Genomic DNA, 9,798 nt, shown 5'->3' on the forward strand with positions numbered 1-9,798 from the left:
AGGCAGAATACCCATGGTATGGTGATAGCGAATCATCAGTAGCCGTGCGGGATTAGCCGAGCGGTCTAGAGCGCTGCAGTCATGGACTGTGCGGCTGGTTCCGGCGGAGGTTCGAGTCCTCCCTCGGGCATGGATGTGTGTGTTTGTCCTTAGGATAATTCAGGTTAAGTAGTGTGTAAGCTTAGGGACAGATGACCTCAGCAGTTAAGTCCGGTAAGGTAAAAAAAAGAATCATCAGTATCTGTGCAGCCGGTACGTGCGGTCCTGGATAACTGGCGATCGTATTTTGGGACCAGTCTTCCTCCCACGTCGCCTATCAGACTGGAACTGTCGGTGTTTCTTGCGGTTGACTTTGTCCCCCTTTCTGGAAGAAGTGCCATTGATGATTCCAAGGGTTATGCGGTTGCTACACGATGGTGTTACAGCCCACTTCGCCATTAACGTCTGGACGCATCTCAATCGTGTCTTCCCTGTTCGATGGATCGGACGAGCGGGGCCAGTAGCATGGCCTACTCGTTCACTGGATCTCAACCCGGGCGATTTCTGGTTATGTGGTCATCTCAAAAGTATCGTGTATGCAGAGCCCATTTCAGATGTGGAGACACTGGAGCAGCGTTTTCATGTTGCCTTTGACACTGCTCGGATTCAGCCTAGCCGATGTGAAAGTGTGAGATAGAACATGCTACGGAGCGTACACGCATGCGTTGAGACACATGGAAACCATTTTCAGCACATACTGTAACTGTGGTTGCATGGTACAGCGCGTATTAGACCGCAGTCTCTGTAACAACGTATGACTGAATAAATGGTCTCTAGAATGGACACCATGCATTTGCGGACACAAGTTCATCAGACCTTTTTTCCGTATCTCCTCATCGATCTGTCTCTAGAGTTTGTACACGGTACAAAAAAATCAACCTGTATACCCGACGATGATCTATACATGTAAGAAGTTACATTGTCATCCGACTATATCATCTGAATGCTTCCCTTTTTTTGTAAGGCAGTGTATGTAACCAGTTCTGGTTGATTCTAAACGGTCTGACGCTTCTCGCAAAAATCAACTTGTCAACGATGTCTACTGTCACAGTGACATCGCATAGTACGGCTTCAGACCAGCCGGTGCAACCGTCCAAGCAGTGTCCGCTACAGTACGATAATCAGATAAGACGCACGTAACGCGCCTAATTTGACATGCAACCGGTCTCTGCCTTCTAGGAGTCAAGCAAACTAAATTCCATCTTCAGCGCTGCAATTTCAGTTATCAACAGAGCTATTTCGGTCCATTCTCTGAGGACTGCCGAACTTAGCAACTGAAGTGCATTTTCTAACTCAGTGTTAATCTTAATTCTTGCCCCGTTGCCTCAGTGTTGCATCTCTAATCGCACATGATGGCTCCCGTCAGTTTCAGGGCTACTATAAATGATTAATTCGTTTTTAAAACTGTATATTTTCCAAAGTATTACACGAACAAACATGACTGGTGCATGAATAGAACCGCAAACTCACCAAGTTTGCATTTTGAACTCTACAGAAGTTCTATGAGTGCCTCTCTATTTAAATGACACACGTCCAAGAGGTAAAGTTCGGTGCATACCTTACGTAGCAACACCCCATCAACAATCATCGCAGCAGCATTGATGCGTTCTCTGAGCTGTTCCAGAGTTCTTGGCAGAGGGGTTACTTAAATAGGATCCTTAATGCACCCCCAAAGGAAAAAGTTACTAGGCTTTATGTCAGACGACATGGGAGAGGGGGGAGGGGGGGGGGGGCGAGGGAACAGAACAGAGCTACGTCGTCTTCGCTACGACGCCCAATCCAGCGACGCGAAAGTCCGGCGTCTTCTCACAGAAGAAAAGCCGCCCATACAACTTCGTCTCTGACACTACACCGAAAACAACCTTCGGTGAATCTCGTTCATGCACCACAATTTCAGACAATGCTTAGCGCCGCAACCTCTCATACTGCATACTGGCCGCACGGGTAGCCGCGATTGCACATGTGTGTGTGTGTGTGTGTGTGTGTGTGTGTGTCAGTGTGTGTGTGTGTGTGTGTGTTGACCTTAGCGTAAGTTAGTTCAAATGGTTCAAATGGCTCTGAGCACTATGGGACTCAACTGCTGTGGTCATAAGTCCCCTAGAACTTAGAACTACTTAAACCTAACTAACCTAAGGACATCACACACATCCGTGCCCGAGGCAGGATTCGAACCTGCGACCGTAGCGGTCGCGCGGTTCCAGACTGTAGCGCCTAGAACCGCTCGGCCACAACGGCCGGCAGCGTAAGTTAGTTTAAGTTAGATTAAGTAGTGCGTAAGCTTAGGGACAGATGACCTCAGCAGTTTGGTCCCATAAGACCTTACTACAAATTTCCAATTTTTTTCTCATACTGTGGTGATTAGCCTTTCCAAAAAAGTGGAAGGTTGCTTCGTGGCTGAATATCAGTTTGGAGCCGAAATGTTCATTGTCAAGTGCTTCCTGCACTGTGATTCAAAATTGAAGGCGCCGACCATAGTCTTCCTCTTTTAAATGTCGCACGAGCTGCATACGGTTTGGTTTGAAATGACACCACCATAGTAAAATTTTCCCAGACAGTTCGCTGCGCTATTCCGAGTTCTTGGCTTACGCGGACCATTGATTTTTTTGTACAGCGCACGGAACCTTCCTCAGCATTTCCCCGGTTGCACCTGGCACATTTGTTCGACAGGTACTTTCCTATTTACAGAGATGACCAGTGTGCCTAATTTATCGATACCATCGCACAACACTCTGTTTATGTAGCGGTTCTGTTCCATATTTCCTTCTGAACGCAAGCTGCGCCGTTGTAACAGATAAACATCGCGCATATTCCTATACACAAAATCTCTATTCTTACTCCGTTGTCATTTAATGCACTGCACTGCTAACGCCAGCTGTGGGCACAATGCAAACTCGGCGAGTTTACGGTTCTATTAATGTATCAGTGATATTTTTACATGAAATACTTTCGAACGTAGAGAACTTTGAAAAAAAAATGAATCGTTTATAGTAACCCTGTGTATTAATGATCACGTTCTTAACAGACAAAGTTCTCTTTGTCCACTGTCGACTGCTGGATAACATCTACCTCATCACAACAGTCCTTACGCTGTACCATATTCACTCGCAATAGAACTTTCCGATTGAATGCCCACTTAGTTGGCAGTCCAAGCCATACATTCCTCAAGCTTAGCTGACTATCTCCTCCAACAGCGCAGAAACGATGGTTTACTTTCACTTCCCTTCACAAGCTTCTTGCCGCTCGCTTTGATTAGATTCTTATCCTTCCTGACAGGGCTGCCGTATACTTTACAATCCCTCGTTTTCTACCTGCAGTTTACTTATCTCAGCTGCTTGGCTCGTGTTTCGTTGCTTCTCACATTTGCAGCAGACTGTTACACATCTTATACTACCAATATTAAAGAGATTGTAAAACCACCAAGAATAGCGGTAATAGTATCGTAGAGATTACATCAGTAGCAAGACTGCTCGAAACAATCCGGGAACGAATCAAATATAGACAATAAACAGGCAACGGCTCCTGCCTACAGAAAAGCTCAGCATCATCGCCATGGTAAAATCATGGTAAAATTCATCGTGTCAATTCAGCGTATATGAAAGTTTGTTTCCATCTTTCTTATATTTCAGTTCAACTCCTCTCTACTATAGTTGGAGTCATGAACGATGGCGATCGAGTTTAGGCTTGTTCTGCCCACTTACGTCACGCATTTTCCGACACCCAATGAGCGTTCGCAAGTGTTATGAGCACTCTGCTGTGAATGCTATTGCTAATGCGAGTATTAAACACGATCGTAGAGAGTTCTTTAGTGAATTTCTATTCTTTTGTTGCGGGTTGTCATCGCTGATGGTGGTGTAAGTGATAAATTCTGCATAAGCAAGCGAGAGACATAATTTGCAGGATATAATCTTTCTTCAAGCAGAAAGCACGCTCATGCGCGTACCGCAACTGTCACTTGGAATCGCCTACAATACGATCTCCGTCCGTGCCTCGGTAATACTCGCGAATCGTCGTGGTTCGTGGATCCGACTATAGTCATGGACGAGTGGACGAAGGGAAGGAGACAACACGGAAACAATATGTGTTATAGCGACATGGAATATCTACAGTATCAATGCGTTGGCGTCGTGGCACCACTTTGTAGCCATAGTGACAGCATACAACGGGGCGATTCCGTGATGATGTTACAGAGTTCCACGGATGATGGAAAAGAGAAAACGTATCAGTGTGAGGAAACGATCGAGTGTAACGGTATTACCGAAAATCCACTCAAGTTCCGTTTCAGCCTTGCGCAGCGCTCAAACTGAGAGCCCAAGAACTTCCGAATCCTGGACGTGACGTAAAGAATTCTCCCTGAATACTCTCCAATACCCTCAGATAATTTCCCCCTGTTGAGGGACTAATAACGGCGCACGTAACTTGATATCAGAGAGACTGAAAATCGTAAGTCTACGCTACAATAATAATGAGTCCCACTTACCTTCAGAAGTTTCAGAAACTGCTATCCTTACAACAGTTGTTCAAAATGGTGTCCCCAAGCGTCAATGCAGACATGGCATCGTCCACAAAGTTCTGTCGTACGCGTTCGAATACACTCTGTGTCGTTTGAAAAGTGTCGCAGACAGCGAGAATAATTGCGAGGAGACCCTCTTCATTCTCGACAGACATCTCGTACACAAGACTTTTCTCATGTCCCCACAAAAAGAAATCAAGTGGGTCTGAGATCAGGTGAACGTGCTGGCGACGAAACAGGACCTCCTCTGCCTATCCACTGTTCAGGGAATATTTGATCCAAGTATTCACGAACCCTCAGTCCAAAGCGAAGTGGAGCTCCATCATATCAGAACCACAGCCGTTGACAAAGAACGAATCCTCGACGGGATTGTCTGTCCTACAACCGTAGCAACAACAGTACTGTTACGTGTATTTCACTAGCCGGCCGTGGTAGCCGAGTGGTTCTAGGCGCTTCAGTCTCGAACCGCGCGACCGCTACGGTCGCAGGTTCAAAAAATGGTTCAAATGGCTCTGAGCACTATGGGACTTAACATCTATGGTCATCAGTCCCCTAGAACTTATACCTACTTAAACCTAACTAACGCCGGCCGGTTTGGCCGAGCGGTTCTAGGCGCTACAGTCTGGAACCGCGCGACCGCTGCGGTCGCAGGTTCGAATCCTGCCTCGGGCATGGATGTGTGTGATGTCCTTAGGTTAGTTAGGTTTAAGTAGTTCTAAGTTCTAGGGGACTGATGACCTCAGCAGTTAAGTCCCATAGTGCTCAGAGCCATTTGAACCATTGTTTTTGAACCTAACTAACCTAAGTACATCACACAACACCCAGTCATCACGAGGCAGAGAAAATCCCTGACCCCGCCGAGAATCGAACCCGGGAACCCGGGCGCGGGAAGCGAGAACGCTACCGCGGGTCGCAGGTTCGAAACGACGGAGTCGAAAGTTATAAGCGAAAATCGTTCTGGTTCCTCTGATAGTGAAATACAAATGGTTCAAATGGCTCTGAGCACTATGGGACTTAATTTCTGAGGTCATCAGTCCCCTAGAACTTAGAACTACTGAAACGTAACTAACCTAAGGACATCACACACATCCATGCCCGAGGCAGGATTCGAACCTGCGACCGTAGCGGTTGCGCAGTTCCAGACTGCAGCGCCTAGAACCGCTCGGCCACCCTGGCCGGCAGCTCAGCTTCCCACAGTGCTTAGCGACTACCGCGGAACTAAAGTAGCGTAGTCTGTGTTAAGCTTTAGCCGTTGGCTCGCCTGTGTGCGTTATGAACGGTCGACAGCAACGCTGCATTATTGGTCTTTTACATGGCTGCACTCCGTCGGTCGGCCGATGTCAAACACGGATGCCATTCCATTGGAATTATTGATCGCTATATTGCCCGAAAACTCTGAACAGGGAGACGATGTTTTCACAGTACAGGTCTTTGTGTAGGTGAATATGTGCGGCGCATATGAAAAACGAGAGGAGGGGGAGGGGGCGGGATTTGGGGAAGGATATGACGACTAGCGTAGCACACTTCATGATTAACCATGAATAAATGACAAAGTACGTGCGTAAAAAGCCAGCTCGGTGCAGCCATCCTTCCTTCTTTGGGTGTAAGTGAATGGATATATTAACTATGAAAGACAACACTTACATGTGGCCACCCTGAGAGTTAATACAGCAGGATGCACTTGGCTGTAGCTTATTGTAAACTTACTATATTATGTTACCTGTATTAAGAATCGTCACCACTAGACTGAAAAAGCTGGAACGGAATCGCAGGAAAAATCAGCTCCGTGTTACAATGCTTTCGCGGTCTTTTTCGTGAAACTCGGCTTGTTAAAAGTTTCGCCGAACGAATATCATTGTGGCTCAAAGGACGAGATTCGGGGAATAAATGCAGAAAGTTCTCCACAAGATCAAAAGAGTGAAGGTTACAATCTTTTATTAACGAAATTAGAGGGTCTCAAGCATTAAAGAACAATTTGCTCTAACTGTTCAATTAGTGAGCTAAACAAAAATGCCAGTTCACTGTTTTGTGTTTCTATCAAAGCCTGTTTTCGTTCTGATAAGATACTCTGGAAATTTTCGGGAATATATAAATATTTAGATTCTGAATTTTAATGAAATACTATACAAGTTCTGCCACGATTTTTAAAATTATGTTTACCATTCAATAATTGCTACCGATAAATAAAAAAACTGCTTAGTTGATAAGAAGAATAAATCTGCATATGCCTTATTATGTAACCAAGCTTTTTGCGCTGTTATTTTCAATGTGCACAGAAGCATTAGTAGGATTTGGCGGTGCTGATCAAAACAAGAGAGGAAAAGATCTTTTGTGACGAGTTAAAGCTGAGCCAAAAGAGCACACCTGACCTACTGGCTCAACGTCTCCAATCGATATGCAGAGACAATTGACAATTTGTGCTAAACTTGTGCTCCAAACTGGGATTCTATGGTTACAGCGAACAGATGCTATAACTCTTAGGTTGAGTATGGACACAGGTCTGACTCAAACTTTTATTGTCACTGATTTTTCCACCAGTGATTCCCAGTTCTCCTACAAGGTAGGATATGTCGGAATAACACCAAGCTGGAAAGAAGTCGGCGGAGCACCGTCACTTAACCTGTCACAAGGGATGTACACTCCTGGAAATGGAAAAAAGAACACATTGACACCGGTGTGTCAGACCCACCATACTTGCTCCGGACACTGCGAGAGGGCTGTACAAGCAATGATCACACGCACGGCACAGCGGACACACCAGGAACCGCGGCGTTGGCCGTCGAATGGCGCTAGCTGCGCAGCATTTGTGCACCGCCGCCGTCAGTGTCAGCCAGTTTGCCGTGGCATACGCAGCTCCATCGCAGTCTTTAACACTGGTAGCATGCCGTGACAGCGTGGACGTGAACCGTATGTGCAGTTGACGGACTTTGAGCGAGGGCGTATAGTGGGCATGCGGGAGGCCGGGTGGACGTACCGCCGAATTGCTCAACACGTGGGGCGTGAGGTCTCCACAGTACATCGATGTTGTCGCCAGTGGTCGGCGGAAGGTGCACGTGCCCGTCGACCTGGGACCGGACCGCAGCGACGCACGGATGCACGCCAAGACCGTAGGATCCTACGCAGTGCCGTAGGGGACCGCACCGCCACTTCCCAGCAAATTAGGGACACTGTTGCTCCTGGGGTATCGGCGAGGACCATTCGCAACCGTCTCCATGAAGCTGGGCTACGGTCCCGCACACCGTTAGGCCGTCTTCCGCTCACGCCCCAACATCGTGCAGCCCGCCTCCAGTGGTGTCGCGACAGGCGTGAATGGAGGGACGAATGGAGACGTGTCGTCTTCAGCGATGAGAGTCGCTTCTGCCTTGGTGCCAATGATGGTCGTATGCGTGTTTGGCGCCGTGCAGGTGAGCGCCACAATCAGGACTGCATACGACCGAGGCACACAGGGCCAACACCCGGCATCATGGTGTGGGGAACGATCTCCTACACTGGCCGTACACCACTGGTGATCGTCGAGGGGACACTGAATAGTGCACGGTACATCCAAACCGTCATCGAACCCATCGTTCTACCATTCCTAGACCGGCAAGGGAACTTGCTGTTCCAACAGGACAATGCACGTCCGCATGTATCCCGTGCCACCCAACGTGCTCTAGAAGGTGTAAGTAAACTACCCTGGCCAGCAAGATCTCCGGATCTGTCCCCCATTGAGCATGTTTGGGACTGGATGAAGCGTCGTCTCACGCGGTCTGCACGTCCAGCACGAACGCTGGTCCAACTGAGGCGCCAGGTGGAAATGGCATGGCAAGCCGTTCGACAGGACTACATCCAGCATCTCTACGATCGTCTCCATGGGAGAATAGCAGCCTGCATTGCTGCGAAAGGTGGATATACACTGTACTAGTGCCGACATTGTGCATGCTCTGTTGCCTGTGTCTATGTGCCTGTGGTTCTGTCAGTGTGATCATGTGATGTATCTGACCCCAGGAATGTGTCAATAAAGTTTCCCCTTCCTGGGACAATGAATTCACGGTGTTCTTATTTCAATTTCCAGGAGTGTATGTCAAATGAATCAGATCCACTGAAGTGAAATGGCGTTCACGGGAAGAAAAAAATCCAGGTTCGAATCTAGCAAAATTTTTTAACAGTCAATATACCAGTATATTCATTACGTTCGGTGCAAAAGGACCCAAGTTCGATTTCTGGTATCTCCTCAGACTTTTTCCGTGGCAAAGAGGTGTGGCGCGAAGTCCGTTCGTTCTTGAGAGGCCAAATTAGGTGCTGCTTGACAAAGAAAGCAGTAGCGCCATCGGGATTCATCTACTGGCTATACCAGCTGGAGGAACTGGTGACATACAGATGTCATGTCCCGCGATCATAGATCGCTACCTGTAGTGACTTGTAGACAGCAGTCTGTCGTCAGAACAGGCCTAAAGCCAACCCGTGAACGGTGTCATTAAATCTTAATTTATTTCACCACTGTTTGTCTATTCGATTTCTTTCAGAGCATTTAACTCATTTCAAAGCTTTAGTTAGTCATTCGCTTTCAACATTCTTTGTCTGCATGGTTTGAAGCAGTCACTTATTGTTTTCACAGAATATTCTGATTCAAGTAAAATAGATTCTATATGTGGTATCTGTTTCTTCGGATATGTCCGAAAGATCCTGCAGCCACTATGAATCAATCAAGACACACAGGAATTAATGACATTAGCTGCCAGTGGGAATTAATTTAAATTAATGGGGAAAGTTGAAAATTTGTGGTGGATCGCGATTAGAACCCGGGTCTTCTGCTTACTAAGCAGATGCGCTGACCACTGTACCATCCGGATACAGTGGTCATCGCATGTGCACGGACTACCCGAGCACGCCTCTCGTCAGACCCAAATTCTCGACTTATTCTCACATTACTAGTGACTAATGTAGTGCCCCTTGCCCATTATTCTCATTACTTGCGGCATTTCGCCGAATTCCGTAAGAGTTCGAACCTGGTGTGCATCCCCAACTGAAGTGATCAATTGGTCGTCCTCACCTTAGTTACATATGTGGTTTACGCTCTTTCGGATATGTCCGGCCAATGATTCCTTCAGTATAGATGTACACCAAGTGCGAACTTTTACGGGAATCAGCGAGGTGTCGCAAGTAATGAGGCTAATCAGCAGTGTGTGATATACGGTGAGAATTTCGGTCTGACGCAAGGCATACTAGGGTAGTCGGAGCAGTTGCTGTGACCACTATGTCCAGATGGG

This window comes from Schistocerca piceifrons, chromosome 2 (assembly GCF_021461385.2).
Source record: "Schistocerca piceifrons isolate TAMUIC-IGC-003096 chromosome 2, iqSchPice1.1, whole genome shotgun sequence".
NCBI lineage: Eukaryota > Metazoa > Arthropoda > Insecta > Orthoptera > Acrididae > Schistocerca > Schistocerca piceifrons.